Raw genomic sequence first — 15372 nt, forward strand, 5'->3', positions numbered from 1 at the left:
TGGGGTCACTGAAGTCTGTTTAAGCAGAGGTGTTGTTTTTAACAGTACTCTCTAAAATTGGGGTAAAGATGATGGGTCGTCCGCTCTTTGTTATAATTTGGTACCAATCTTTAACAAAAGCAACTTTACTAAATGAATTTTTTAATAAGACTCATAAATCTGACACCAAATTTTACATTCCTGTGAAGGTAATCAGATTACAGATACCTAGATTCTTTAAAAATATGATGTAATGCTCCTGTTGTGTAAACTTGTAGACTCATAGTGTAAATGTTTTCCCACGAACAATGACAAAACTCTTGGTGACATTACTAACTTTCTTCGTATCAGTTTAAGCTGAACTTCTACATGGTTTCGGATCATCTGGGATCTAAAACCTGGAGCAAGGCTCACCCAGCACTACTTGTTGAAGGCTGCTTTTTTGTTCAACAGTCTGTTGCCATTCGTCCTCGTCACTCAGCTCCCACCTAAAGATGACTCAAACACTGTGGGAGTTTCCTTTGCGACGGATGACTTCCCTCTTTCTGTCCACTGTGACACTTTGCAACCTATCTCTGAAATACACAATCAGCTGTGTTAGATCCTGTTTGCTGAATGCTCAGATAAAATGATGGATGTTGAAGGAATCTACAGCCAAGGAGACAGAACCTACAAGCTTTTATACACCCAAGAGTAAATATCCTTCTGAGCTGCAAACCCCTGCAGACAGGAATGAACAGAGAAAACCAATGAAAGCAGAGCTGTGTGCCAAAGTTCAGAATTCTCAGAAAAAATGAAAGTGAAATCAACAAACCTCCAACTTCCAACCACACTCTTTGAGATAACAGCAGTTACACTGTTCTTGTATGTGGCTCTACTGAAACTGGCATTGTTAGAATCTCATTCAGGATACATGTTGTTACAAAGTAACATTTCAAAAACATGGCTTCCTGATGGATGCGTTTTGTGGACCGAGTTCATGTTTGTCTTGCCGATGCTTCTACGTGACTCCAAATACCTGGTCAGAGGCGGGGACAAGGAAGGACAAAGAATTTTAGAACTGATTCTTGAAAATGAAGAATTCTGATCAAAGGAACTGCGTAGTGGCGTAGTTGTTAGAGCTCTTGTCTCACTGCGAAAAGGCCCTAGTTCGAATTCCGGCTGGGTCCTTTCTGTGTGGAGTTTGCATGTTCTCTTCGTGCATGCGTGGGTTTTCTCTAGGCACTCTTGTTTCCTCCCACAGTTCAAAAACATGCTTCATATGTTAACCGGTGGCTCCAAATTGTTCCTAAATTGTCTCAGTGTGTGTGTGGTTGTGTGGCCCTGTGATGGATTGGTGACATGCTCAAGGTGTACCCTGCCTTCATCCAACAGCTGCCGGTTTGGCTCCAGCAACCCCATTACTCAAAAAGGATAAAGAACATGAATGGATGGATAGATTTGATACAGATGACAAACACATACCTGATTACTGCACTCCATTTTTGTGGAGCCCTTAACTCCAGCAAGGTAATATTATATTCATTTATTTGCCTTTGGTACAGAGGAAAGCCTAATTTAGAAACAATATTTTTGTTACGGTGTTAAAGTTGTGACTTACTAAAATGAAGGACCTTTTGTTAAAAAATTTTACTAAATTAAACTTAAACTTTTGCCTAAAAAAACAAAGAACTGAAATGAAACACGATTCGGTGAGAATTGCCTAACACAAGCTTTTATTTTTTTGTGCAATTTAATGTGATCAACATATGTATTGACACCTTCTGTGCTCAACTCTTTATCTTTACTGAGCGATTTATTTTCACAGCCATATGTGCACAAGTGCTTGGAGAACTATGTAGTGTTTAACGACCACATTATTTCACAGTTTTTTTCCTATTTTACATGCACAAGTGTGATTCCCAAACACACATTATCATAGTTCTCTTCTGCACACGCGGCTTTTAAACTAGAATTTGTACAAAACTGGATTGTGTTCACTATAATTGCATGCAAAACAACTGCACAATTTATTATCTTATGTGCCCCGTGACTTCGAAAGGGATATAACGAATTAGAAGATGAATGAATGAATGATCTTATGAGCACTATTTACAATCTATTTACAATGTGCACAAGTTACAATGGTGCTGTATGTGCATTTTTATGTTTTAATGTTCAAAAGTGCTGATTGTTTCTGCACAAAAGCTGATCTTACAAGTTATTTGTTTCCTGTTGAGTGTAAAAAAAAAACTTTTGCTGACATATATTATGCCATGTACACACGATTTGTATTGCACGCAAGTAAGTACAAGCTAGAATTTTGTGCACAATAATTATTATCATGCATATATATATTTTCAACTTATTTTGTCTAATAATAACATGAGTCTCAAAAGTTGAATTTTATGTTCTTATGTAAGAATCTTTTTTTTTTTCTGTTAATCATTCTAAATGTAAAAACAAGAAAAGGTTAGTTTCATTTTCCTAAATAACAGTCTGTAAAAGCAGACACTACAGCTTAAAAGGGGAATTTACTTTCTGGTGCAAGATGTTTTCAACAAACTTTTCAGGAAATCTGCATATTTCACTGGAATTATTGTCTCTAAAAGGTTTTTGGTTGAATTTTTTTTTGTCAAACCTGAACATTTTTAAATTTTGATGCATGCAAAGAAAAATGAAAGTTCTTTGTCAGTCAGTTTTGTTGTGAACAAAAAGCTGGCTGACCCTTTCCTTACTTTGCTTTTAACCCGTCCACTTCCTGCTAGCAGATATCTTTGACACGTCAGTTCAAGCAAAGCTGACGATAAAGGAAAAAGCCCCATGACTTCTTCCTCATTTTAGCTGCTTTAATTTAAACTCTCTTTGTTCGAAAACGGGTGAACGAACTTTTTTCCTGCAGCAGATCCCACACACATAAAGTCCGCCAAACTGTCAACTGTCTGCTGTTTGAATGGTTTTCTTTACTTTGTCAGCTATATCTCATGGCAAAACAAACCCAGCAATCAGCCTCCGGTGACTGCCAAGGCAGAAATGTTTTTAAGGTTTTTTTTTTTTTTTACTCTGCAGTGACTTTGGCAGGAGTCCAAACAAATCATTTAAATAAACTGTGGTGTCAGGAGACTTTGTGAAAAAGAAAAAAACTGTTCTTAGTACCTAGAAATACGAAGAAACTCTTTTTAATTCCTGCCAGACACAGTATATTGAAATCCATAGAATACATGGCAGCTCAAAAAATCAATTATAGTCATTAATTTTCATTATCGGTTCTTTTTAGTTATTAATAAGTTACTTTCATTTGTTATTATAGTTGTTATTATTATCACATCTAGAGATATTCTGTTTATGGTTAAGTTTTGTGCATGAACCCATGTTAATCCAGTGTCATGGGTTCACATGCTTTTTGCTGTGCTTTCATCTCCTTTAAACAAAATCAATATTTCTTAATATGCTACAGTACAACAGTAAACGTTTGTTTATTTTGGTTGGTTTTCTAGGACTAGGATAGAAAAAGGAACCCTGCCCCCTACTGGCCACATACGTTAAAAGTTGGACAGCTACCCCAACATTTGAACAAAATACACAATTTTCAAAGAATAAAATATAATGTATTTTACCAACAAAGTCATTCAAAGGTTTTATAAAATGTCCTATTAGATGACGGTCACTTGATCACTGATTAACATTTACACAACCTGGTCAACACTATCAGGACTAAAGAAAATGTAAGAAAACGTCTATGATTACAATTTTGTGTTATTTTTTTCTTTTTAAGGTTGCTTGAGACAAACACCTAAAATAATAATAATATTAATAATAATAATTGATACTTGATTTATCCCACAATGGGGAAATTCTTCTCCGCATTTGACCCATCCTCTGGAGGAGCGGTGAACTGCAGCCAAACCGCGCTCGGGATAAACCAAACTTGCAAAAGAATCTGCATGATGAAAATGAGAGAACTGAGCCAGGCCTGCAGGAGACCTTCACTTCCCTTTTGCTTTGCGCCCTGTTCTGCCTCAAAACATGACAAAAAAAAGAAATTTATCTGTCAGTGATCATTTTAAAGGCATCACTCTATGCGCATTCTTAAAGAACTTGCTAAAATAAAAATGACCTGCCTTTTTAATGTGAAGATTGATGCCCTATTGCAGGATTTTTAATAAGGAATGTATTTTTTAAAGAACTGCAACACAACCATGATTGTGCCATAAGATTGTGAGTGTGTGTGTGGGAGTGCATGGGTGAAGGGGGGGGCCCCCTCTGCGTCTGGCTGGATGGGTGGGCGGTTCCCCCCCTCCCAGGCTGCTTGGGTCCCGTTGCCAGGGGTGCTCCTGGCTTGGGGGTCTCTCCCCCCCTTTCCTGTTCTGGCTGGTCGGCCTGGGTAGGATCTGGTTCACCTTATGATCACACGGTTCACTTCGGCAGCATGCATGTATCTCCACCCTCCTGTATATCCCTATGTATATCCCTCCTCCTAACCCAAAGTGTATCGATGGACAGATGTCTTCCGCTCATCTTCATGTCAGAATATCAGCAATTTGATGTAATATTTGTCGTCTCAGCAGATCTGGTATAATTGTTACACAGCTTAAAATAATAACTTATTCAAATCAGCGCTTGTATCAAATCAGCGCTTGTAACCCCCACTTTCTCCACCTCTCTTCCTTTTTATTCCCCACCCCTCTCACATCTCACATTTTTCCCCTCTCCCTCCCCACACACACTAAATGTAACAAATAAATAAAATAAATAATAATACAAACAAAAAGAGGTTTATACAAATTTACACTCTGGTTTTTCGAAGACATATAACCTCTTTTTGTAATAATAAAACCTGTCCAACACAAAAGGCCTTCAGCTCGAATCCGTTTGCTCAGTTGTTGGACAGAACAAGTTAAAAAAAAAAGTATCACAATGTGTTTTAAGAAAACAGTCTGCAGCAGTAAAACGAAATGCTATTAAAGGCTAATTAGACAACAATCTGAATCAACTGGATGAATGATGGGTTTTCCCATTTCTCTCTATTTGTAAGTACGCCCACTAAGTGGAGCTGACTTAACCCTGGTGTACATTATGTATCTAGAGGTATGTAGCGAATCGTGCTGGACAAAACGATTGTCTCCAATGAAGTCATTAAAATTTAGTTGCAGTTTGAACAGGTGGAAAGAATCACGTTCTTCATTTCTGTACACAGTTTTCCATGTTGGCTTCAAATTAAGTCAAAAACACAGAGAATGTGACGCGAGTTCAATAATGCATGTTAAGCTTATGGTGTTCACACTGGACATGCAGGGAAGGGTTTCTTCTTTTTTTACTGTTTATTAGCCAACGTCCACAACCTACAGTTGGAAGAGGCTTGGGGCAAAATGTCAAAGCAGTGCAAATTTTGTGAATCTCACTCAAGGTTTTTTTTTTCACGGCTCTATTTCGATATATGAAAGACTTGGTGTCATATAATTCCAGCTGGGAAAAACCGCAATGACTAATTTGTCTTCCGTGATCAATTTTCAAACAGTTGGCACTCCCGTGAAATAAAAGGGACACCATTTACAGGTCACTACCAAATCCGAGTCCATGACTGGCGACGTGTGTTTACTGGCGACTCGTGTACGCCAAAAACGGTTGTAGAAACTTGTGTGTAAGCGCAAGAGTTCTAATTGCGGAGGATCGTTACACACGTTTACGTAATCTTTTCATTGGAAGTGGTCGCTTGAACGTGTGTAGCTGAGGGCGGTGGGAACGTAGCTTTACACTTGAAATCACATCTTTGATGACAGTTAAAAAGGCTATGTCAGGCTCTTCAATCAATTCATTTTAATCATACACAAGAAAAAATCACTCCTCACATAATTCACTTCGACCAGACTGGATTCATCAAAGGCAGACACTCGGATGATAATGTCCGTAGACTAGTTAATATAATAGACTTTGCCACCATTAAAAACCAGGAAATGACGGTACTATCGCTGGATGCTGAAAAAGCCTTTGACAGAGTTAATTGGAAGTTCCTTATTGCTGCCCTCCAGAAGTTTGGTTTTGGAGAAGCATTCATCAATTGGATCAAAATATTATATCACAACCCCAATGCATTAGTTAGAACTAATAATCAGACTTCAAACAGGTTTTTTCTTGGAAGAGGAACCAGACAGGGCTGCCCACTCTCTCCTTCTCTTTTTGCTATATTCATTGAGCCTTTAGCTGCAGCAATAAGACAGAATGAGAGCATTATAGGAATAAAAACCAAACACAGCCATCATAAAATTAGTCTTTATGCGGATGACATATTACTGTTTTTAAGGAATTTACATTCTGTAAATGAAACAGCAATGATCATAAATGAATTCTCCTCCATATCAGACTATTCCATTAATTGGAATAAGTCTGTTTTATTACCACTCAACAGGAATATGGAACAAAGACTCACAATTCCAGTTAAAACAGGAAATATCAAATATCTGGGTATCTACTTTTCCCCCAAACTATCAGAACTGGTGCAGCTAAACCACACCCCATTACTGAAAAGCACACAGGACGATCTAACACGCTGGACCAACCTGCCTTTGTCCCTTATGGGCAAGGTAGCCACGGTTAAAATGAAAATCTTACCCAAGGTTAATTATCTCTTCTCAATGATTCCCACACAACCGCCATTAAAATGGTTCAAAACATTAGACTCATCCATATCAAGCTTTCTATGGAACAACAAACCTGCAAGAATTAGTCTAAAAACTTTAAAATCTGCAAAAAACTGTGGAGGATTAGAATTACCTAACTTCCACAAATACTTTCTTGCAAATAGATTACAATACATCCTAAAATGGTTAAAAAATAATCCAGAAACCAACTCATGGTTAGACTTGGAACAGGCGTTATGTGGAAAGATCAACCTGTCACAGCTACCATTTATTAGCCAAACAGTTAAAAAACAGGATTGTTTCAAAAGCATTAATATAAATGCCACCTTAACAGCCTGGTGGGAATTTCTCAAAATATCAAAATCATCAATTCAACCGTGCAAAATGACACCCATCTGGAACAACCCGGACATCCTTATTAACAAAAAAATGATTCACTTCCCAGCTTGGCAAGCAGGGGGCATAAAACAACTAGAGCACGTAATTATTGATAGAAGATTCATAACCCCCCAGGAACTTCAAGACAAACATGGAATAAATAACTTCTTGGAATATCAGCAACTTAAATCAAGTATTACTAAAAAGTATAAAATTAAAGACGACGATTTAAAGCTACCAGATGTAGTTACCACTCTGATTAATTTTTCAATGAATAGAACTCTCTCCAAAATATACAAACTTTTATGTAATTTAGATAACAATATTGCCCTTCCAACAAAAAAATGGGATGCAGATTTGAGCATCAGCACAGATGAAAGCTTCTGGTCAGAACTTTGTCTAAACACCTTTAAACTGACAAAAAGTCCAAATCTGCAGCTAATCCATCTCAAAACTCTTCACAGAATTTACTACACTGGACAGAGGATGTTCAAGATGGGTCTCAGTAACTCAGACATTTGCGAGCACTGTGATAATAATCTACCCGACAGCTACATGCACGCACTGTGGTTCTGCACTCCTGTCCAGGCTCTCTGGCAGCAGGTATGTGCCGATTTATCAGTCTGGCTTAAGGTTTCAATCACTGCCTCACCGTCACTTTGTGTGCTTGGTGACATGAGTGCCATCGATATAGAAGAAGGATTAGCTTCTATCATTTTCATAACTCTTTGTATTGCCAAAAAAACTATTTTAATAAATTGGAAAAACAAGAAAAATATAAACATAAGTCAACACAGAAATCTGCTGTTTGATCATATCAGCTTGGAAAAAATGTCAGCCCAAAGCTCAAGTAACTTTGAAAGAATTCAATCTCTCTGGTCTCCTGTGGTTGACTCCATGACTTAGGGGGTGGGGGGCTTGGTCGTCGCTGCTCCTTGCCCTTCTGCCGTGGTTTGGGGTGGGGGTCGGGGCTTCCGGTGCCTGGCGGGGGCGGTGGGGGGCTCCGTTGGTCGGGGGGGTCGGGTCCGGTGCCTGGGTGGGGCGGGCTGGGGCGCTGCGTGGTCCTCTGGGCTTGGGTGTGGGGGTGCGTGGTGGGGGGGTGGGGTGGTGGTCTGGCTTGGCTTGGGGGGGTGGTCCCTTTGCCTGTGCTGGGGGGGGGTTGGCGGGGGGCCCTGCTCGGGTGGGGGGGGCCCAGCGGCGCCGGATGGGCTGCCCATCTGCACCTGGGGGCTGGGATCGGCCCTTCCCTGGCTCTGGGGCGGGACGGGACAACCCTCTCGGGGCCCCCGGTCGCTCTGGGTGTCACCCGCTTCGGCTGCGGGGTCTGGGGTGGGGTGGGGTGGGGGGCTTGTCGGCCCTGTCCTGTGGGGGGGCGTTCTGGGGGGGAGGGGGGGCCCATTATTAGTACGGGTCGGGGGGGCTAGCGGGTCGGGGTCTCCGCTGAGGCAATCAGTGGTTGCCTCGGCCGGTTGGCCTCCTCGGTCCCGTAGAGGCCTGACCAGAGCTCTTCTAGGGCCGGCGTCTGGGGGTGGGGGCCTGGGCTTGCTCCGGGGGGGGGCGACGCTTTCTGGCTCCTCTCTCTCTGTGTGGGGTGGGTGGTGCCGGGCCTGGGGTGTCGGCGCCTCCGGGGGTGGGCCCCTGGGCTGGGTGGCCCTGGCCCCTTTGCTGGGGGTGGGCTGGGGGACGGCTGTTTGACCACCGGGGGACAGTCTACCAGCTGTCCCCAACTTACCCCCTTCCTTATATAACCTCATATTAGGGTGAGGGGGTGGGGGGTCTAGCCTGCGATGCGCCTTGGGGGGGGGGCTACTTGGGAGTGGCCCCCCTCCTATGGTTGCCGTATGGAGTGGGCCCCCCCTCTTTCGGTTTTATTTGCACCTTAGACATGTAGGGTCCTTGGTAGGGGGGGTGCTTGGACATCACTGCAAGCAAGCAGCAGATGTCCTCCTGGCACCCTACCCGCCAATTTTAACCGCACCTTAGACATTTAGGGCCCCTTGGTGTGGAGGGTGAGGGGACATCACTGTGAGTAATCAGGAGATGTCCCCTTAGTGCCCTACTCGCCAATTTTAACTGCACCCCCCTTAGTACACACACCCCTCCCCCTTCAATATATACATTCAAACATAAACACACACACATGCACACAAACACCCTCTCAAACACCCATACACGCACACACATTTTACAAGGAAGGTGGGACCTGGGTCCATCTGTCCCCTACCCCTTCCCTGGTGGGGGGTGCGGGCCCCTTGGCGATGGCGGCCGTGTCCCTTGGGTGCCGGCTCCCTGGGCCCGGCGGTGCTCTCTCCGCACGGTGGGGGGGTTCATATTACACCTGAGCCGGGGGTGTTCGTGTCCCTGGGGGGTGGGTCCTGGTCCTTGCCCCTGGGCGCTGGGCCCCGCCAAACTTCCAACATGGCCGAGCCTGGTCGGGCCATATTTATAACATCCCTTGTGGGCCGCCCTTTTTTCCCCGGGGTTCCCCCCTCCTGGGCGGGGGCGGCGGGCCCCTGCCTTGCTCCTACCTGGACCAACCGTGGGCCGGGTGGGTGGCTGCCTGGAGTGCGGAGCGGGTCTCCCTTGGGGGGTCCTGGCTCGTACCTGGGGTCGGGGCGGGGGGATGCCCGGAGCTCCTGGGTGGTGGTGGGGTGCTCGTCTGGGGCTGTGGGCGTCCCTCTCCGGTGGGGCCCTGCGTTGGGCTCTTCCGGTGCGGCGGGGGGCTGCTTTCCTGGCTGGGCTGGGGCGGCGCTCTCTTTCCCTCTGCGCCTCCCTGCTCTCTGGCTCTGGGGGCCTCGCGGCGGTCCGGCTGGCCCTGGCCTGGGTGGCGGTCTTGGTCGCCCGGGGGGCGGTTGTTCCCTGCCTGTTCCCGTGTGGCGTTGGGGGAATTCCGGCTGCCGCTGCTGCTGCGGCGGGGGTATGGGTGTGGGGGTGGCTGGGCGCTCCTCCTCCTTCTTTTCACATTCCACCATCCATTTTAGAAGAACATAAACACTCACCTGAGCACAGGTGTTAGCTCACCTTTGCACTAATAGTTTGCATGATTGAATGAATGAAAGATTTCACACTAGTTGGTTTAAAGGCATAGGTATGCGTTCGTGAACACTATCTGTTTTGTGTGCATGTTGACATGTGGACATTTTTGCGGCTAGCAGGTGTGTTGATAATATTTGAGTGTGTGTGAACAGGCCCCGCCCTTTTTGTACTACATTTGAACCGTACCGTAACGATAAACAACCAGTAAACCTGTCTGCTCTATGCTGCTTCATGGTCTTACCCCCCTTCCCCTCCTATTATCACCCTCCTACCCCCCCCCTCTCTCTAACGTCCCTCTCTCTTCTTCCCCTCTTTCCTTTTCCGTCCGGTCCAACACCAAAGATTTTCAAACATGATTGAAATTAATAAATTTTGGCCTCAATTACAAAAGGGGTTTATTCAGACATACCTTGGGTTTGTCTGAAGATGAATAACCCCTCTTGTTAAAATAAAATATGTCCAACACAAGAGGCCCTCAGCTCTCATCTGTTTGCCTAGCTGATGGACAGGACAAGTAGAAAAAAAAAAAAAAAAAAAAAAAGAAAAAAAAAATGAAATCACATCTTTGATGACAGTTAAAAAGGCTATGTCAGGCTCTTCAATCAATTCATTTTAATCATACACAAAAAACTTCATATCAGCATTTATTTTCTTCCATTTTTTATGTCTTGTTAACTGATTTCATTTGTTTCTCTCACATCTTTTGTCAAACACGAGCAGTTTTGGTCTCTTTTGATTGAATGTGACCACGACCCGTTTTCATGATTCGTGTTGGCTTAGGGGCTGCTCATATCACATCAACTGGGCCGTGCCATGTTGACAGCACCACAGGTAACACAGTTTGCCTGCTTTGTTGTGTGTTCTCATCCCCTCTGTTTTTTGTTCATGCTGCCTGTGGTTTCTCCTGGAGGGTACCGCCCCCTCACCTGTGGTTGTTTGTGGTGTGCCACACAGCTGCCTACACTTACAGTAGATTGATTTGGTTGGACAGTGTGTTGGTGTCCCTGCTCAGGTTCTCAGTTTCAGTATGTTTAGTTACCTCGAAGCTATTGCTTACACCACATAGAGGATTATATGATAATTTGAAGTTGTTTTTTTTTTTTATTCCCAAATCTTTAGCAGTGCTTTTTTTATTCAGTTATTGGTTCCTCATGAGCTTTTGCCTCAAGATCAAGATATTTGGGTCCCGCTGCAATACTGTGACAAAAGGCGTCAATTACTTTCTCTCACTGTCCCGCTCATTAACTCTTTTTACTGTTTGCACACAAGCATGACTAGCATGTATGTGAAGGGCAGCATGAACTCCTTCATGACCATTACATGTCTCAGCTCACAGCATGTTTGCATTAACTGATGCCCTCCATATATATGACATGGGTATTATAAAAAGAAATGCTAGAGCAACCAAATCCTAAAAAACAGCAACTCCTCTTACAGATGACATTAAGGTCATCTGTGTGGATCTGTGTTTCAAATCAAATATTGTACTGGAATAAAGCAGACTTATTCCACACATTGTTCCTTCTTAAACACACAACTACATAAGGAAATCTCAAATCTTTCCTTATTTCAGCAGACTCCTGGCCAGTTAAGAAAATTGCTTTATAAAAAGCAGCTTTGTTAGACTTTTGATAGCAATTTATTTTTCATTTACTGTAACTAGCGTGAACCATCAGAGGTTTACAGCCATGTTCCTGCCTATAAAAAATAACCTGCATCCACTGTTGCCTGGAATAAACATCCCTTTAAAAAATGATCCATCACAGACAAAAGCATTTTATGATCTCAATTAGAGAATCCAAGAAACTGTTTCTCCTTTTAATCTATGTGCAACAGACAAATTGAAACATTTTGCCTGCTCAGTGTTGAGACTGTCAAGCCTGCAGCGTGATGCAGGTTATTGCGCCCCCTGTGGTTTCCTGAGTTTATCACTGGTTCCTCCGAAAGACAGCTGTTAATTAGACGGAAAGTATTTTAATAGGCGGGGCACAAGTACTATAAAGCCAAATGATAACAGTAAATATTTGGATTAAAAATAAACATACATTCACTATACACGTGTATTAATGTTATTTTTTAAGGTACTGTAATTTCCTGTCACTTAAATGCTCTATTGGATTTGTTTGACTTGAATGACAAACACCTGTTTTTCTTTGCATGATGAATTGTGCATGTAGGATCAAATTTAGCAGTTTGAAGTCAAAATCGTTTCAAGTTAACCCTTATTGTAAAAGTAAAATATGTCCAACACAAGAAGCTTTCAGCTCTCATCTGTTTGCTTAGCTGTTGGACAAGACAAGTTAAAAAAATAAAAATAAAAACATTTAGAGTGGTATCTAAGTCTCCAAGTAATGGTTCCTCCTTTTAACGAACCTGCATATACACACGTTGAACGTCTTTGTAAAATAGATTATTTAATGGAAATAGTCACAGAGGATTGTTGTTTTGATGCTCTGCATGGCTCTAAAAACAGACCTCAATTATTGGAAAAGCTAACTGCTGAGCAAGGCCCTTTTTTTGAGAGAGACCATTCAGGATTAAGTCCTGCACTGGCAAGATTCCATCTGGCTGAAGTGTCCTTGAGCAATTAAACATTTACTTTGACAGAAATGAGGCTGAACACGAATTTAACTGACCCGACTGACTCCGACTCGGAACACAAAAACAGAGGGGCGTCTGTTTTATCAGAGTTTTCATGTCCTGTCAAGATGACAAAGACTTTGAAATCCGAACCTTTATAATAACCTACACGATGCTGAATTTAATGGTAGTGAAGGAGATTAATCTACCTGCAAAGGGTCAAGAGTCACTAACAGATGGTTTTCATGGATGGAATACTGAACGGGGGCATGTGTGTGTTTGAGCTTGAAAAGATTTCAGGCTAATCAAACATTCTCAAAGAGTAACTAGATGACAGGAGAGGCAAAAATAACACATTGAACTACATAAATAATAAATAACACTACTAAATATTACAAATAAAATCCTTCAGAAAAATAAATGTTTCGTTTTAATGTTATTATTTTCTTCAAAGGCACTTTAAAGATAGTCAGATCACAGATGAGATAAGAAAACGTTTTCTTTTAGTCATCCTGGTTTCATTTCTTTGGATATTTTTCATCCTGGTTTAATCAATGACCAAATATAGAAAAATAGACATGAACTCAGGTTTACGTTTCAGGGACCTCAAACCTTTCTGACCTTAGTGCAACGACAGAAATCCCACTAAAATAAACATGTTACCTACAGTGACGCATGAAGGTGGAAGTGTAGTGGAAGTGGAGTCTGGTTTGCTCATATGAGGTTTGGATGAACTGACATAGAGAGAACTAACTCACAGATTGATTAATATGAGTTCTTCAGTTCTCAATAAACTAAAAACTTGTAGGTCTGCAGGCTATTTGACATGTCATCTGCAGCATCCAGGTTCATCTAATGCCAAGGGAAGGACAACAATCAAAGTCCCTGTTGCTGCACATCTGTTATAAGTCCCTTTTCAGACTAAAATACTTGTGAAAGATTATGCTGTGTATTTAAGTGACTGAATGCCACCCCATATAGAACCCTAGTCTCCCTATTAAACCCACCCCTTGTCCAACGTTGGCATGGTCAATTGACCGTATCAGGACTGGACCGAGTCGGTGAGTGTGATGTCACCCATAGAAAACAGCTTATATCTGGCTCCACAAAAAAAAGTCAATTCAGTCGCTATTTTTCCATGATACATATTCAAACATTTGACGTGGGGCCAGCCGAAGAAATTCAGGAACTCCATGTAATCTTGTCATCTCTGTTTGAGGCTGTGTGTTTAAGACAACTGACTTCTTGAAGATATTGAATCAGTCTGCATCTAAAATAGAAGGAATTAAATTAAAGCTACATAAACGAACGAGACATAATTTCTCCCCTACACGTGACAGGTTGGATGAGAGTATTGCCAAAGTATTGGGAGGTTCAATGCTAAAGACGATTTGGGAAACACCTTCTGAACAGTTTTTTTTTCTATTTAATTGGATAAACTAAGTCTTACAAGGAAATAGAATGGCATAAATAAATAAATAAATGTTAAAAGTAGCATCATTGTGAATGAAAGAAACTTGCTATTCAAAAACTAAGTATTACTTACTAAATTAAACCGATGCGTTAACAACAATACAAACAAATTACCCCATGAATTTATAACAGTTATTTATAAAAAAAAATGAATTAGTAAATTTTAAAAATGACAAAAAAGCTAAGTTGTGACAAGAAAATGTGTTAAAGGATGCAATCGCAAAAGATTTGGAGCAGGTTGACAGAGTTGTAAACTTGCAAAGAGAAAGAAAAAGAAGGAGGCAAACAGAACTGAACACTGAGGCTGTGTCGGAATTCTCTCAGTCCTTACTAAGCCCTAAAAAACATACTGGGGGACTGTCTGGTCCCAGGATTGAAACGTAAATTGGACACATGTTCACTTCTTTGTAGGGTTTCACTCAACAAATATGAAGTCACTCAATTGCTGAAATATAAACCCAATAAATATGAACATTTTACAAAGACTGTTTTTGAATCTGGGCTCTGGTGATGATGATTTATAATAAATCAATTTAAATAACAATTTAAAAATAAAAAATCATTCAATTGCAATGCATTTTGGTCTACATTCGCCAATCCAGTAGCATCAACGCACGCTGGTTTTTTGCAGAGACTTCTGGCTAATTTCCAGGACCTTGGAATTGTAGATTTTGACACACTGAAAAAATGGCAAACGCCCTATATAGTGCACCTAATAGTGAGTGGTGACGGAATTCTGACAACCCCTGACCCAAAAAAAACCACCAACTTCAATGCTGAAGGAAGGATTATTAGCTAACAGAAAGCAGCTGTTGGCATTACAACATAAACTGTCTTTTCAAATGGGAAAAAATAACAAATCTATGGCAGCAAAAGCTTTATCTTTATTTTAGGGGATAAACCAAAAGCTTTATCCCCTAAAATACTATTTTACAAGAGAATTACATTAAAGAAAACAAAACATAAGGAAAGCAAATAGAAAAACTGACCAGATGGTTATAATTGTGCAAAAGAAAATAAATAAAGCTGACACTAAATTACCACAATTTGAGCCACAACAGAACACAATCAAACACAAAGACACGCAATCGATGCAGCCACATGTTGGGGGCTTGTGCTTTTGGCACGCAGCACTTTTGTGCTGAGAGCCTGGTGGTAATCCATAATCCACAGCTGCAGTGTGCTCTTAAGTCTCTGCTGCGTGACTCTGCAGAATGCCGCCGTTCACGCCTGACCCGCCGTACTTTAACTTTCTGAGAGGCGTGGGACAGATCAGTGAATATCGCCATCCTCCATTCAACCTTGTTGC

This window comes from Oryzias latipes, chromosome 8, assembly GCF_053564925.1.
Source record: "Oryzias latipes strain Hd-rR chromosome 8, Olatipes_Hd-rR_3.1".
Taxonomy (NCBI): domain Eukaryota; kingdom Metazoa; phylum Chordata; class Actinopteri; order Beloniformes; family Adrianichthyidae; genus Oryzias; species Oryzias latipes.